Below are 17424 nucleotides of genomic sequence, written 5' to 3' on the forward strand. Positions count from 1 at the left end.
CAGCCATGCAATTTTAGTAGTCTGAGATCCATATGTTCCTGTGGACAACTGTAGACAGTTCAGATGGCGTGCATGCATATGATATGGTACATGTAGGAGCCACTTTGTTGTAGTTTGTTGCTGGGGCCTAGTTTACGCCATGGTAATGTTTGCTAATCACAGCTGTTGTTCAAGTGTGTTCAGACACATGTGGTGACCGCCTTCCTCTCTGTATTTGCAGCATCATTCCAGGCAAGTGAAGGAGACAGAGCACAACCAAGAAGGGAAGCTCCTGGCCACAATACCTCCAGTCATGACACCATCGACATGGAGGGACCCAGTGGCCTGAAGGCTGAGGGGAGTTCCATGGAGGAGACAAGATCAACGTCTTCTTCATTGGATTCTACCTCCAGTGGCCACTCCCTTGCGGTAGGGGACCCATCAGCACCTACTCCTGTACCATCTTTGTCCATCACCCCCAGTTTTATCGCCACCCACCCTGTTGGTCCCCACCCAGTTGGCCATGCCCATTCACCCACAAGGGTTGGGATCTCCTTTGCCACAGGAACCTCCACCCCAGCCCCTGCTACCCCTGCTGCCCTGAGTGAGGAGTTTATTGACATCCTGAGGTGCATCTCTGTAGGGCAGACTGCCATTGTGAATGCCATCCCGGGGTTGGCCAGACAAATTCAGCAGACCAATGCTTTCCTGTAAGGCATTCATAGTGCCATGTCTGGCCTACAGGGATCTTTTCAGGCTCTGGCATCCTTACTGATGGCAGCCAGTCACCCCCCACCTTCCCCCCCCTCCACCTCCCTCTTCCCATTTCAGATTCCCCAATTGCCTACCTATCCCAAGCACACAGACACAGTACCTATCCCGTACGCACCCCGCTCCACATACACAAGCAGCACACATTAACACAAACACCACAAGACACACTACATGCAAGAATTCAACATACACCCACAAACCTGACACCAGCCACCACTTCAACAGGCACCCCACAGCTCCCACTGACCCAAACACTACATCCAGCATACCCACAGGCACCAGCATATCATATACAAACATACCAGCCACATCCACCATACCCGTAGATACCAGCACAACACACACAGACACATCCATCACATCCAGCATACCCACAGACACCACCCCAACAAACACACCAACATCCAGCATAACCACAAACACCACCCCAACAGACACACACACATATCCCCCGCCTCCATCACCCAGCACCTCTACCTCACATCCCCCCAAGTCATGCAAACGCCCACACTCACACACACACTCAACAGACACCACCCTAACAGAAGCATACCTCACACATGCATTCATCCAAGACATCTACACCCACACACCAGACAACCTCTACCCCAACCTCCAAATCCCCAAACCTTTCAGTTTCCTTTTCAACCTTGCCCTTTTGGCGGTTACCTCCAAACACCCTCCCAAACCCAGGAGGCCCCACCCACATCCCAACCCACCCTGTCCACATCAAAGTCCTCCCTTGTCACTCCTGCCCCCCTGCAAGCACCCATACCCCTGCATCCAAGAAGAAGCTCACCCCTCCAAAGAAACAGTCCACCCCTCCCAAACCCAAATCCACCCATCCCAAATCTGACCCTACCCCGCCCAAGGATGATCCCTGAGGTACCTGCCTGCCCACTTCATGCTCCTTCCTGTGAAGGTTCTCCTGCAGTAATAGGTGTCAAGTGTGGGCACAGTACAATGCTGAGACTTTCAAATGGACTGGCCAATGGCCTTTGCTATTATGCATTTTGAGTTAATAAACCCAAACTGTTGTTTTTGTGAGTACACATTTATCCTGCAGTTAATTTTCTACCTTTATGTTGTTATGGAGTAACTTATGTTGTATGCCTCCAGATGTGTGTGTTGCATCCTGATTGCTGATCCATTTGCTGTTGTTTGCAATATCTGACTTTGTGGGCAGTGCTGGTGTCACCCAAGACAAAAGTAGATGTTGACTGTATGGATATGTGGGTGTTAATCCAAATGGGATGTCATTGCATTGCTATGTTTAGTATGGTAAGTATTTCATCTTGTGCGGTCCAATGTCAGCATGTATGGTGTTAGACTCATCCCCCTGATATGGACTGTAGATTTGTCTCATGTGTGGCAGTTCGAGTTTTGTTTGTTCAGACATGGAGTGTGTTCAATTGTGCTAGCTTCCTTTGCATTTGACTGTGCATGTGTCCATTTTGCTGTGTGTACCTTGCAGCTACTTCATCTAGATGTCTGGCCCATGCTTTTGCAGTTGTATGTGCTTTCTTGACTTGTACTTCCACATTATGCAGATGGGCATATCACCTGGCTCCAGTATTGTTTGTCCCTGAGATACCTTAAGGGTCAGTTGTTGTGCAAATAGTATTTTAGGGGCATGTGCAAAGTGTAATGTGCCCCAGGGCAGCATCCTTCCATGAGTGCTAATGATGCTCCATCCCTATTGTGCAGGCATTGATTGCATTGTGAGCTTTGGATATTTGTTTCACCGACTGTTGTGATTTCCATTGTCCTTCCATTGTGTTGGATTATGGGTGATGTGTCCATAGCAGGGCTTTTTCATGGGAGGGGTGATTGTGTTCCATGACACATCCATACATATGTGTGTTCAATCTGATGATTGTCCATGGGATATGTGCAATGTGAGGGTGTCAGTTGTATTGATATATGTGATGTTGCTGTGTTGCTGCTGTTGTGTTACAGAATGTTCTGTACACCTCACTGTCCCTCTGCCTAAGATGTGCAGATGTGTGCGTTAGTGTAGAATGGTCGTGCAGTGTGAGTGACCTGCCCAAAGGGGTCATTTCATGGCTGTGAATGTGTCCTTCTTTGTGAATGACTCCAACTGCTTATACAATGACACATGCACTTTGTGACCATAGTGTGATCCCCAGATCACATGGATGACGGTGCAACGATCTGTTGTTAAGGGTAATTGTAGAGGTAGGCATGTATACATACATGGTTGTGTCCACTGCGGCATGGACTTTGTGCACCTTAGATGAGCAGCAGCAGTGGCAGGATATGTGTGATGGACTCCATGGTGGCACAGGACATGTAATACTGCCTGCAGGTGAGTTGCTTCCTTTATACTCTCCATTTCCGCCAGCTTGGACATGGTGGTTGGACTGCCATGGTCACATTGGCAGTGTACATCATAATGAGTCCAGCAGAAACAATGGCTTTGTCTGCCTGTTTGTCCTGCCTTGTCAACGTGGCCGTCTGCACTGCCTGGCGGTGGCGGTAGAATCGTGATGGTCTTTGCTTCATAGGTCCACTAATATTGTAATTCAGTGTAATACAGCCCTCTAAAACATTTTTCAAAACTTGGTAGTGCCCCTGCGAGGAGCACCACAGCATCAGCAAAACTTTAAAAAAAAGCCCTTGCAGGGCATTATGGGGTTCTCCCCTGCTGGAGCAGTGAATGGACAATAAGCAGCTGTTCTGCTCATTTCACATTCCTGCTTTATAATATATTTTTGTATTTTATTTAGGGAGGTGGGCATGTACCTCCCTTCCTCAGCCATAGAATGGCCCTGGGAGCCCATTTGGAAAGCCCAATCCATTTTAGATGGAAGAGGGGCATGTCTTCCCCCACAGCCTTCTAAAGCCCCAGTGAACCCCATGGTGTCAACATTATTATCAAACCAAAAATGCCTTTACCAAGGAAATATGGTCCTGACTATAACTACCATGGGGCGTACCCTTAAAGTCTGCCCTGGATAATGGCCCAGGGAGAGGGTATGCATGGTGCCCTTCATCTTTGCACATTCATCTGTGCCCCGGGGGATGGCTCCCTGGGGCTGGAATTGGTCTGGGGAGGGGGGCCACACAAACCTTTTTCCCCCAAAATATAAATATTTGTTTCCCTCATGATCTGACCCATCTGGCGAGAACACACATGTTTTTTTCCTCGTAATTTTGTAGCAGATTCACAATTTAAAAAATGTGTTTTTGGCCCCAGGCATGTCCCTCTCGGATTAAACCACCAGGCCTAGGGAGTCAGGGGACTGAGTACCGAGTCCTTAGATGACTGTTGACACTTCCTGGTTCAGGTGGTGGCAGCCAAACAGACCTTAGTTAGAGATCTGTTAAAATCCATGGAGCCCCTGTCTCCCAAGATATACAATGTTTTTGGGCATTAATTGCTCAAAAACTACTGAACAGGCCTAGCTTTCTGCCAAATGTGGTGTAAATCAGTTCACCGGTTTAGGCTGTACTTGTGTCTAAAGGTCCTATAGTAACATGAATGGAGAAAAAACATTTTGGGACCACCCTTTTATCTCAGCCCCCACTTGACAGATCATCCCAAAACGTTCCATGAACAAACTAGACAAAACAGATCACTTTAAAAAAAAGTTTTGTTGAGATTCTGCGCCAACACTATTAGCAACACAAAAAATGATTTTCTCATGGAAGCACGATCCTATCTATAACTACCCTGAGGTGACCGCCAATGGTTAAAATATCTCTAGATACATGTTTCTATATGTTTATCAATATGTATATCTATATATATATTTATATTTGTAGTCGTGTTCAATATTATATTACGTTTAAAATGTAAATATTTTATTATTTCAAAATGAATGTTCAACTTTTTAAAATAAAAATAATTTGTAATAGCATTTGAATTATTTTAAATTAATTAACAGGATAATTTCTAAATACATTTAAACAATATTAATTACACATTAAAATACTAATGAGGCTGTTTATAAACTAAAATAATATATTTTAGTTAAGTATTTAATCAACGTTTAATTGAATGAGTGACTATGCTGTAACAATTTATTTTATTACTCATAGGTTAATAATGATAATTTAAAATCAATTTACAATGTTATTTTAATGTAAAATATATTAAATATGTTTTTTTAAATTAAGAAACTTTATCACTTTTTACCTGTTCTTTACCATAGGGATATCTCCACCCCAGTAGTGAAAATCTCGCCTCTCATGGTAGAAATCTCCAGCTTGGAATACAGATGTGAATTGGTTATTTTGATTTGGGTTAGCAAGCAAGGTAGAGAAGTCCAAATGGCATAGGGTTGCCCCTGGCAGTGACAGAGAATTGAGTGCACCAAAGGATGTTTTGTTGAATATAATGGTGGATGTGTGTCCAGTAAAAACTGATTTGACTAAGATGTCAAACTTTGCACAAAAAAAGGTGACTCAGTATTTGGACAGACTTAAAGATGTGTTTAAAAGGTATCCCAGTATAGCCTTCCTGACAGAGATGGCTCAGGAAGCTGTAGTTGCTACTTCTGTTCACGAAGTGTTACAAGTCAGTTAATGACCATCTGTATTGGATTGCAGATTTAAAAACTGGCTGAGGTGGAGGCAATGGCAAACTGCAGTAGCATACAAGAGAGAGAGGAAGAGAACTTGAAACTGATGTTAAAGAAATTGTTGAATATTGAGGAAAAACTCAAGGCTGTGAGACTGAGGGCCCCATTACAAGTGTGGCGGTCTTCAGACAACCACACTCGTGGTGGCAGTCAGGACCGCAAATTTTTGGGCGGTCCGACCGCCACAATAAAATCCTGGTGGTCAGCCATCCAGCAAGGGAAATGCCAGCACCACCAGTATCAATGATCCCAGTGGCCTGACGGTGATGGAAATCTTAATCCGCCAGTGCAACGCTACATGCAGCGCTGTCCTGCGGATTACGACCTTGTTCTCAGCCAGCCTTTTCATGGCGGTAACACCATCATGAAAAGGCTAGCGGAGAACAGGTGCAGGGGGCTATGGGGTGGGGGCCCAGCACTGCCCATGCACTCGGAATGGGCAGTGCAGGGGGCCCCCTGCCCAGCACTGTCGTAATGTTCACAGCCTGCAAGGCCCTGCAGTTCGATTACGAGCTGAAGACAATGCTGTAGCCTGTTTCCCGCTAGGACGGTGGGTGGGCACTGAGGGTTTTGCCTGCTGACCTAGCAGGAAACTCTTTTTTTAAATTAATTCCGGCGGGGTGGTCACCATGAAGGCACAGGCCACCCTGTCAGAAGTTTGGTGGACGTCTTTCCTGTCCAACAAACTCGAAATGAGGCCCTAAGTGTCCTACAAAATGAGGAAAAAATGGGAGGAGGGGAGGGAAAGAGGGATAGCTGGGAGAGTCCTGGAGAGAAGGGGGACCCTGTTCTGCTTATGGACAGCTAGGACATTGGAAAATGAACTGTCCCAACATTGGTGGTCATTCTGACCCTGGCGGTCTTTGACCGCCAGGGCGGAGGACCGCGGGAGCACCGCCGACAGGCCGGCGGTGCTCCAATGGGGATTCCGACCGCGGCGGTAAAGCCGCGGTCGGACCGGCACCACTGGCGGGGTCCCGCCAGTGTACCGCCGCCCCATTGAATCCTCCGCGGCGGCGCAGCTTGCTGCACCGCCGCGGGGATTCCGACCCCCCCTACCGCCATCCAGATCCCGGCGGTCGGACCGCCGAGATCCGGATGGCGGTAGGGGGGGTCACGGGGCCCCTGGGGGCCCCTGCAGTGCCCATGCCACTGGCATGGGCATTGCAGGGGCCCCCGTAAGAGGGCCCCTACATGTATTTCACTGTCTGCTGCGCAGACAGTGAAATACGCGACGGGTGCAACTGCACCCGTCGCACAGCTTCCACTCCGCCGGCTCGATTCCGAGCCGGCTTCATCGTGGAAGCCTCTTTCCCGCTGGGCTGGCTGGCGGTCTGAAGGCGACCGCCCGCCAGCCCAGCGGGAAAGTCAGAATTACCGCCGCGGTCTTTCGACCGCGGAACGGTAACCTGACGGCGGGACTTTGGCGGGCGGCCTCCGCCGCCCGCCAAGGTCAGAATGAGGGCCATTGTGTCTAATGCACAAATTTCCCTGATCGTCTTGCATGTCATCAGATTACTCACAACCCTTATCTTCAATTTTAGGACAGCCCAATAGGTTCATACTTTGCCATGCATACCTTAATGCCAGTAGCTCAAAAGGACCCCTATTTAGATTGTGTCATTATTGTTAAATGTAGGACCTGGTTTACCAACATGGGAACTAGTCACAAACCTCAGAATTCCCTACTTTACCTGCCTCAGGCATGTCAATAGAGGTACTTGGTGTTTCTACCGAACAAGTTCCTTATCATATTTCTGACCCTGTGAACATCTCTGTGGGACCCATTCACAATAAACTTTCCATTGTGTTTTCCCAACTCCCCAACCAATCTGCTAGTAGGAGATATTCTTTGCAAATTAAACTACACTGTATTTTATACTTCTGAAAATTATAATGAAAGTCAGTATCTCTTCTCGTTCTCATTCACATTCCAAAGATCTCATCATTTATGGACCCAACTACCTCAAGGATTTACAAAGTCTGCTTCAATCTTTTCCTAACGTAGGATCCAGACACCTTGATTTTACCACCAGGTACCACTTAAATCCACTATTCAAATGATTTAATGATTTGCTTCTGGCATCTGTAATTGTTGATCACTGCAAGATGGACTTCGTCTATTGCCTCACCCAACTGACTAATAATGGGAGTAAAGCTAAAGCTTTAAAGAAGAAATTGCACTTCTGCCTTCCCCAAGTGCAGTACATTGGCCATGAAAACTCTGCTGGTAAGAGTCACCTGTCCTCTGAATGAGCCCAGGCCATTCATAAGTTGTCTTTCAGGTATATACCTGGTTACTGCGGACAGTGGATCAAGCACTATGCCCAAATGGTGAAGCTTATGCACGATTATGTCAGAAAAGACTGAATGCTTTGCAGTGTCCTAGTGAACATGAAAATGTATTTGTAGCATTCACATTTGTACCTGCTTTAGAACTTCCTGATTACTCCAAACCTTTTACTTTCTATTATCATTAATATATAATTAATTTGAACCTGAAGTGTTGGTACAGAGCTACAGTGATCAGAAAAATCCACTGCTTATTATTCTTCAATTCTGGACCTGTTTGCAGTTAGACTCCCATTATGTTTAGGGTCTGTGGTTGCTGGCACAAATCCTGTTGAAACATTTGAAAACATTGTGTTTAGTTCTCCTTCAGCTGTTGCTGTGACTCTTTCTGTGATGGGTCTCCTCACTTCAAAACCCAGCAACCTCTCTATAGTCCGATTGACCTGGTGTGAGATGCTACTGTTGTCAGCTTTGCCACTCCTGAATCATTCCTCTTTAATGCCCACCCCAGTGGAAGAAGATTTTCATGATTCAAACCTTTTCACTGTCCATGTAACCAAACCATGGCCCTCATTCTGACCTTGGCGGGCGGCGGAGGCCGCCCGCCAAAGTCCCGCCGTCAGGTTACCGTTCCGCGGTCGAAAGACCGCGGCGGTAATTCTGACTTTCCCGCTGGGCTGGCGGGCGGTCGCCTTCAGACCGCCAGCCAGCCCAGCGGGAAAGAGGCTTCCACGATGAAGCCGGCTCGGAATCGAGCCGGCGGAGTGGAAGCTGTGCGACGGGTGCAGTTGCACCCGTCGTGTATTTCACTGTCTGCACAGCAGACAGTGAAATACATGTAGGGGCCCTCTTACGGGGGCCCCTGCAATGCCCATGCCAGTGGCATGGGCACTGCAGGGGCCCCCAGGGGCCCCGCGACCCCCCCTACCACCATCCGGATCCCGGCGGTCCGACCGCCGGGATCTGGATGGCGGTAGGGGGGGTCGGAATCCCCGCGGCGGTGCAGCAAGCTGCGCCGCCGCGGAGGATTCAATGGGGCGGCGGTACACTGGCGGGACCCCGCCAGTGGTGCCGGTCCGACCGCGGCTTTACCGCCGCGGTCGGAATCCCCATTGGAGCACCGCCGGCCTGTCGGCGGTGCTCCCGCGGTCCTCCGCCCTGGCGGTCAAAGACCGCCAGGGTCAGAATGACCACCCATGTCTTGGTTTAACTGATGCACCATTCCTAACTGAGAGTTATTGTATTTTGTTGAGTGATCATGTTTCAGAAATATTGATTGTATCTTAGTTGCATATTTTGCTGTATGTACTGTGTATCAAATTGTTGAAAGTTGTCATATCTGCTATGGCTCTCACCAGAGCATGTTTTTTATCCAAAGAAAAGATTGTAACTGTGTACACAAACACAAAGTATTCGTTTGGTGTTATACACATCTTTCGGTTCTTATAGATGCAAAGGGGTATCATAACATCAGGCAGAACCCCATGTAAGAAAGAACAGTGTTTTCAAAATCGTTTAAAAGCCTTACTGTTACTTGAGTGGGTGGCAGTGGTAACATGTGCCACACGCCAACATCCTCACGATAATGTCTCAAGGAGAGATGTCTCAAGGGTAACCCGCTAGCTCATTAAGTCATTAAAATGCTATCTAAAACTGATTTTGCCGTGTATGTTATAAGAATTGACTTCTTTCAGTATCAGCACTAAAAGATTTGCCTCAATTGCAGAAGCAAGCATAAAACAAAAAAAAAACAGTCTTGGATCAAGCAGAAATTCAAAAGATACCTGGGGGGTGTTGAGTGACAGGAATGGGTGTGCGCTCGCAGCAAACGTCTCCCCCCTAACCTCGCCAGGTTGTATCATGGGTAGTTCATGTCATTAGGAACAGCTTGATACATGCCACCATAACTCATTAGTACACACCCTTCCTTTCTTTCAGAACCCAGAATTATTGCCAGGTCTGTGACATCTGCCTATCACATAATGCAGGAAAGGGTAATAAGACCACCGCACTGCTGCTACCCCTTGTGGCACCTTTTTACTCTTTCAGATTGATTTCATCCAAATGTCAAAGTGTGCTAACTTCCCATATATCTTAATTATTGTATAAATGTTTTCAGGATGGGTGGAGGCATACCACTGTGCTCTTGCTGATGCCATGATAGTAGCAAAGCAGTTACCCGAAGATTTCATCAATAGGTTTGGAGTTCTGATCCATAAGGCAGAGGCCCACGGAACACACTTTGCACCTCATTACGAACCTGAAGGTCACAAGACCACCAGGTTCGCGGATGGCGGTCGGACCGCCACCGATGCAGTAGTCCGTGCCATATTTCAACCCTGGCGGTCGTTCCGCCAGCAGACCCCCAGCTCCGCCAGGATTTGAGATGCGGGCGGTCTGTAGGAGCTGACGGTCGTAATCTGCCAGGGCATCTCTTATGACCCTCTTCTCCGCCAGTGGTTTCATGACAGTACTACTGCCATGAAAATGCTGGTGCAGAATGGGTGCAGGTGGCCAGAGACAATGATATAGCCTGTTTCCCACTAGGCCAGCAGGCAGAAACGTAGGTTTCCACTAACTGACCTAGCGAGAAACTCTTATTAACTCTGGCGGGGACGTTGCTGCATAGGCAGCAGCCACCCTGTCAGGAGTATGGTGGACGGAGTTTTCCGTCTGCCAAACTCAAAATAGGGCCATTCGTGTCATCAGTAATTTGGACAGTTTGAAAGGCTGTACTTAAATACCCACTTTTCAATTATGCATATCACCCAGACACAGTGGGAAAGGTAGAAAGGAACAGTTACCTATATAGCAATATACTTAAGCTATACTCAGAAACTCTAGAGAATTGATCTGATGCCCTTCCACTAGCACTATGGTCCCCGATAGCAATTCCTTCACAGAAAACAATGTTAAGCCCATATGAAATGGTCATGGGCTGACCCATGAGGCTGCCCTCAAATCTACCAGTCTCAGCTGCTAAGTTGGATTTGCAGTTGAATGATGATGTAATCTTGCAGTATTGCAGAAAGCTTATTCAATGTATCTACAGTTTCCAGTATTGTGGAAAGCGTATTCAATGTATCTACAGTTTCCATTATCAGGTTCAAACAACTTTACCTGAATGTCTGACAGAGGACTGACTCCAGCTGGTGATACATGTGCACCAAAGTAAGATCACACTGGAGCCTCGCTGGCCTAGACCCTACCACATCCTGCTAATCACCAACACAAGCATTAAATCTCATTGTCTGGTGTCATGGACACCCTCCTCTCACTGCTAGTGAGCTGCTCCTCCTTGAAATAGCAGAATTCCTGCTTCTGGACCAGTGCTGACCCTGGATCAGGCCCCTTGCTGGAACTGGTTTTGCTACTATTATTCCAACTATTGGTAGGATAAGTCCTCCATGTCTACCTTCTTTGCTTGCTCAATGACTACAATGCAATGAAGCTCCAGCAGCCTCAGTCTGAGGTAAGCAGTCCCGTTCCAGATACTGAATTCCTCTGTGGGTCTGGTATGCTATTTACCACTTCCTTAAGGGTCTGGTTGGTGGTGGGATACATCCTTGCTGTGCAATGGGGAATCATTTCAAGGCATAGTTGTAATGAACTTGTCCTTCCAGGACAGGACATAACTGCTGCTATGCATTAACATTTCTTTTTATTGGATTTGCACACACTTGCCTGCTGTAGTAGGTTGTAGTATCCCTTTGATTGGTGTGTGCATCAGTTGTGATAACACTTGCCTTGATCTCTTTTTCCATGGCCATCAACTTCCTGAGTGTGTTTGCATATCCCCCACTTCTTATGTTGTCCTTCAAACAAACCTTACAATCCTTTCAACCAATATGCTGGATGTGACTCATCTAGCACTCACTGAGCCATTATTTATCAGTGATCACTGTAAAGCAAATGTATTTAGTGTTTTTGTTGGATATAGAGAAAGTTATCTAACTGTAAAGAACATTCCCTTTCAAACAACAAACTGACCACATTAAGGATACTACTAAGGAATTACATTAGCTACAGAATGGGCTAGATTTAAATCTCAGTGGCATATGGACGTGGCTGGGTGGAATATTTGGAACTAAGGATTGAAAATATTTGAAGCAATCATTGCAATTGTTGTAATTGTGGTTGTTCTATGAGAGCTAATAAAATGGATAATGCCCATCATACACAAATTAAGGCACTGTAAATACTTCCCCCCTTGCTACTTTTGAGGACAATGAGGACAGTGATAATAAGGATGTAAAAGCAGACTTTTTGAGTTTATTTATGATTAAATTATTGTGAAGAATTGTTGAATTCTGAAAAGAGCTAGGCGGTTGTGAATACATAATCATGTATTGCTATTGCTTCAATGTAAATGTTCCCCCACAGCTATGTATCACAGCATGTACTGCTACATTTTATAATCAAATGAGAATATAATTTTTAATTAATTTAAAGTGCCCTTTACCCTCAATGTACCTGCTATATTACATGACTCTAGAAGGCCCAGAAGCCATTTTATTTGGGATAATGCATTTTAACATTTCATAGATCTTATAGTAAGGCATAGTTTCTCTTCACGTTTTGGAAACAAGAAGTGGGATTTTAGGAAGTTAATAAACACTGCAGTTTGTTCATGTATGTGTATCTAGTTTCAAGAACATCTCACATTTGCTCCATGAGAAGATCTTGCCACCTGCTCATTAGACATGTTTGTCTGAAGTAACATCATTTTGTTACATGTCTATGCACCATGGACTTGTATGGAGGAAAAATTGTATTCAAACTTTTCAAAATTGCTTGTCTGATAGCATTATGTACTCCAACTGATCTTTTTTTTATCAAGAGCTCTGCTTGGTTTAAGTGACAATTGTCTTCTGAATATTTGCTGTGCTGTTTGCTATTTGTGCCTTAAATAAATTATATTGCGTTAGACTTTTGAGCTTCCTGATGTATTGTGTTTTCTTTAACACCATCAAAAGGTTCAAAGGCTATAATCTGTGATGAAGTGATATAATACAGAAAATGATCAATACAGCATTAGATTTGTGTGTGAGACCTAGTGTCTCATTTAGAGTTTGATGGACAGTATGCTCTGATACAAATGTGGTAGAGTACTCAGTCCAACAAACTGACAGTGCACCTGCTCAACATAGAATCGGACAGACTATCATGTTTCTGCTGGTGGTGTGTCTGGTAACTCCACTGGGAGAAACCTTAGACAAATTGCCCAACAGCGATAGGGTGAACAGATTTAGGACAGATGATCTGATGTACCCTTTTTCTGTTTGGGACCACCAAGAAAAGCATGGTAGTCATAAACAGAAAAACAGAAGAAGGACCCTCACACCCTGGGACTGAACTCCCAGGGCGTCATGGCTAATATAGTTTTGTTTTGAAATGAGAAACTCATGATTTGGGAGTTTGTTTTTGAAAAATGACAAAAACTTACTGCGGAGCCATGTGAAACATGTTGACTATTCGCACAACTTTCACTGCTTTCATTGGAATCCAACTGTCAGCAGCTCCTTTGAATGTATAGAAATCTCAGCTAGGCAGCCTGAGTACTCTTAAAAATGGAGGGCTGTAGACCATCAGGGCAGGTGATCACATCCCTGAACTGCCCTGACAAAAAGTAGGACATCTAGTCAGTCCCTAGACTATCACACTTCTAGACTTGTAGCAAACACACCAAAGTTTATAGAATAAATTCTTGCAAATTTGCTAAACCACTGGTAATCATTGTGGGTAGTATTTTAATCCATTGTTTTCCACCTACTGTGCCACTCTGAACAGAAGCCCATTTTACACAAAGGATGACTTAGCCTACACCTCTAAGGAGCCACCCATCCCAAATTGCTGGGCAGGCCACTTCTAGAAGAGAACAGAAGCCTCATCAGTGTGGCATAGCTTTGATTCTGTGACACGTCATGCAATAGACCCGTCTCTGTGCATGCCCTTGGCCACTTTGAGCACTCCGATGAGAACAAAAAAGGTGATGAGTAAAATGGTTGCAAATGATTTAAACAACTGGCAACCAGTCCGTGTAGCATTCCAACCAATGCCTAATTTGTAATTGAATGAGTGTCAGTGTCTAAAGCTCTTCTCTGAAACTGACAACCTGTGCTATTAAATATGGGTGCACTGAATATCAAGGCTTTATAGTCTTCAATTCATTTCAGGGCTCTTTAATACACTACCAGACACTCACTGTCGCTGTCCAGCATCCTTGTAATGTGCACTGTCTGCTGTGCAGACAGTTCGCATTATGAGGGTGCTGGTTTCCCCTGCGAGCGGCTGCATTGCCCCCGGCTCAATTATGAGCTGGCGACAATGCTGCTGCCACTTTCTCACTTGGCTGACGGGCAGAAACCTTGGTTTCCGTTTGTCAGCCCAGTCAGAAAGTCTTAATGGGGCTGGTGGGGAGGTGGAATGCATGGTGGCAACCACTCGGTCGGGAGTTTGGTGGACGGGTGTTCCCATCTGCCAAAGTCATGATCGGACCCTTAGTACCAACATTAGGTAGTGTCTGGTGGTCAGAGTCTGTGGGGGTGGAGTCTGGGTCCTTCTATGCCCAGCGTCATTTCCAAGCAAAGTATTTTATCCATGCACTCAAAATTTTACAAAAAATCCTTGGGCACGCTCTGGCTTTATATGTGATCCTCTCAGCCATCCATCCCCTCAGAAATTGAACCTTAGGGCCCCTCCAGTGTTTGACAATGCCCCTTTTTGGCTACCACCTATCCCGGATTGCAAAAAAGGGGTTTGGGTGTGGTGCAGCTAGCTCTGTGGGGATTCCCAGTAAAACGTATTTAGGATCTACTGGAAAGGCAGTTCCCAACACGGTCCCCGTTCTGTCAGTATCACGTTCCAATATTGTCATATTAGACAACAATCCTAAATTGTAGGTAGAACAGACCCTCTTTCTTCCCTACATCTTAAACATTCTGGGGACTCCGCTCACCCAAACCCGTGTAATATCGCTCGGTCATATTATGTGTGGTGCAACATGAAATGTTTAATCCTCAAACAAGACTTGCTTGCTACCTGCCTGGAATTAATTAATGCTGCTTCCCAGTCTGTGTCATCTAGCTTGCCTAATTCAGGCCCTCATTTTGACTTCGGTGGTGTTTTTGAAAGACCGCCGAAGCTGCTGCAGCCAACAGACGCCAGTGCTGGAGGTCTGCTGACCAACATATTAGGAGTAATTGGAGGACTTCCACCCATAAGTCCGACTCTGTGGAGGCAGTTACATCACCAGCACCGCCACGCCAGCAAGACTACGAAGCCGTATTATGAAATGGGGGTGTGGAGTGTTGGGTGCATGTGTGTGGTGTGTGTGTGTGTGTGTGTGTATGTGGACGAATGGGGGTGTATGAGTGCACGTTTGTGAGCGAGTGAGTGGGGGTGTCTGTGTGCAAGTGTGGGGATGGGGGTGCGTATGTGTGAGTTTGAGTGTATAAATGGATGTGTACAGTTGGGGGGTGTTTATGGGTGCATGCATGCGGGGCAGACGGGTGTCTGTGTGTGTGTGCCTGCATGTGTGAGTGCGAGTATGTGAAGGGGAGGGGGTAGTGAATGTGAATGTTTGTGTGCGTGGATGAGTGCATGAATGGGGTGTGTGTCTGCATGTATGCGAGTGAAATGGGCTGTGTGTTTGCATGTATGCTAGTGAATGGGGGTGTCTGTGTGAATGTATGCGTATGCCGAGGGGTGTTTATATGAATGCATGCATGCATGAAGGGGTGGAGGGTATTTGTAAGTGTGTGGACTGGTGTCTGCATGCGTGTGGACGTGTGGGGGTGCGTGTGCCGGCAACAGGAATGGGGATTCCTGTCGCTGAGTGCGTTTCCGCCAGGGTTTTCGTGGCAGGGTGACCGCCACGGAAAGCCTGGTGGTCTGAAGTCTCATAATCTGGCCGGCAGGCTGAGGCCTGCCGCCTGGTTGGGCGTGCTCACCGCTGGCAGCGGCAGTACGACCACACCGGCAGGCCAGGCGACGTTGTAGAGGTTCGATGTCTGCCAAGCCCCACAACTTGTGATGTAGCGGTCTTTACCACTGGGTCCACGGTGATATGACCGCCACGGTGAGGCTGGCGGTCTGATGACCGCCAGCCTCGTAAGGCGGACCTCAGTCTCCCACCTGGCCCTCAAAGTCAGCTGATAATTACTTAATGTTTTTTATGTGTACAATGTTGCCTTCTCTTATAGTTCAACCATAAAGAGTCTCACCTACAGTGGTGCATATTCTGGGAGTTCCTGAATATCCAGATTCTCAGCCGTCCATGTGTGTTTCAGTTGTATATATTTGTAACATTGTGTATTGCTAAGTTGCTAATCTTGTTGAAGCGAGATAAAGGTTATCAGCTCCCTGTGTTCGATCTGAACCAAGCCTCTATTGCTACCTGGGTTGCCGGCAGTAGGCGTCTTAATCCCTTACAATCATACAGATAATGGAGGAACAGTTGTTTTTAAAACTGGCTGTTTTCCAGTGCATATGTGAGATGATCACCTGCGGTATGACACCAATCATTAATTACAATCATGTGTGTTGCCCAATAATATGCACACACTTTTGGGGAGAGCCATCCCGCCATTATACTAATTGCGCTCAGGGTGCCCGTCGTTCCATAACAGTTTACGGATCTGTTTGTATAGTTTAACAAACATTTTATCCGGGAACATAAAGTAAGTATTTTGCATGATATACAAACACTTGGGCAGCATGATCATCTTAAACATGGCTGCCCTACCCATTATAGTTAGTGACAAGGCCTTCCTTTGATCTGCTTCAATAAATGTATATTTTAAAATAAAATTTAAGATAAGGTTTCAATGATATGCAAATTAATCATTTAGAATATTTAAAATTATTTTGATATATTAATATCTGTAATACATATAAGTGTGCTATTGAATTTAAAATACAATATTAAATAGTATAACATTAAAAAATACATGACAAATCTTTTAGTAAAGTTAGATATTTGGAAATATTTTTACGTTACTTTTTTAAATTGTAAACCTCTTATAACAATATCATTAAAGTTGTAAACATATTTTAAAGTTTTTTGGTTTCAAAATTATAATTTTATTTAAAAACATTTTTAATTTTTTTAAATTATAAACTTTATTGAAATAGATTTTCTTTTATGATTGTTAATTTTGTATTATGATTTTATTTGTCATTTTATGTTTTAAACTGTATTAATGGTACTAAGTACTTTGAAAAATATATTCATTATTAAAAATAATTATTTTCTTGTAAATATTTTAATTTTTAAATATGTAGATTTATATTTTATAGTAAAATGAGCATGAAGTATGTGTAGTGTATTTCAAATATTTATTTTGTATTATCTTGTGGAAAATGTTTTATATTGTAGTGGAAATTGCAAATGTCACTCTTTAAAGTCCAACACCTTCCCCCAATATTGTTTTAGTTTGCAGTGGGAATAGTAGGTGTCAATCCTTTAGTGTCCAACATCTTCCCCAAATTGGTGTAGATTGGAGTGGAATGTCAACCCTATATTGTCCAATTCTTTCCCTCAATAGGGTTTAGGTTTAAGGCGGAATAGTTAATGGCGCCCAAATAGTGCCCAACACCATCCCCAAATTGGTTTGGATTGGAGTTGGAATAGTAGATGGCAAAACTTTAGTGTACAACGCCTTCCCCAAATTAGTTAAGATTGGAGTAGGAATAGTAAACGTCACCCCCTTTCTGTTTAGCACCTTCCCTGAATATGGTTAGACTGGAGAGGGAACAGTAAATGTCACTT

The sequence above is a fragment of the Pleurodeles waltl genome, chromosome 5 (genome assembly GCF_031143425.1).
Source record: "Pleurodeles waltl isolate 20211129_DDA chromosome 5, aPleWal1.hap1.20221129, whole genome shotgun sequence".
Lineage (NCBI taxonomy): Eukaryota > Metazoa > Chordata > Amphibia > Caudata > Salamandridae > Pleurodeles > Pleurodeles waltl.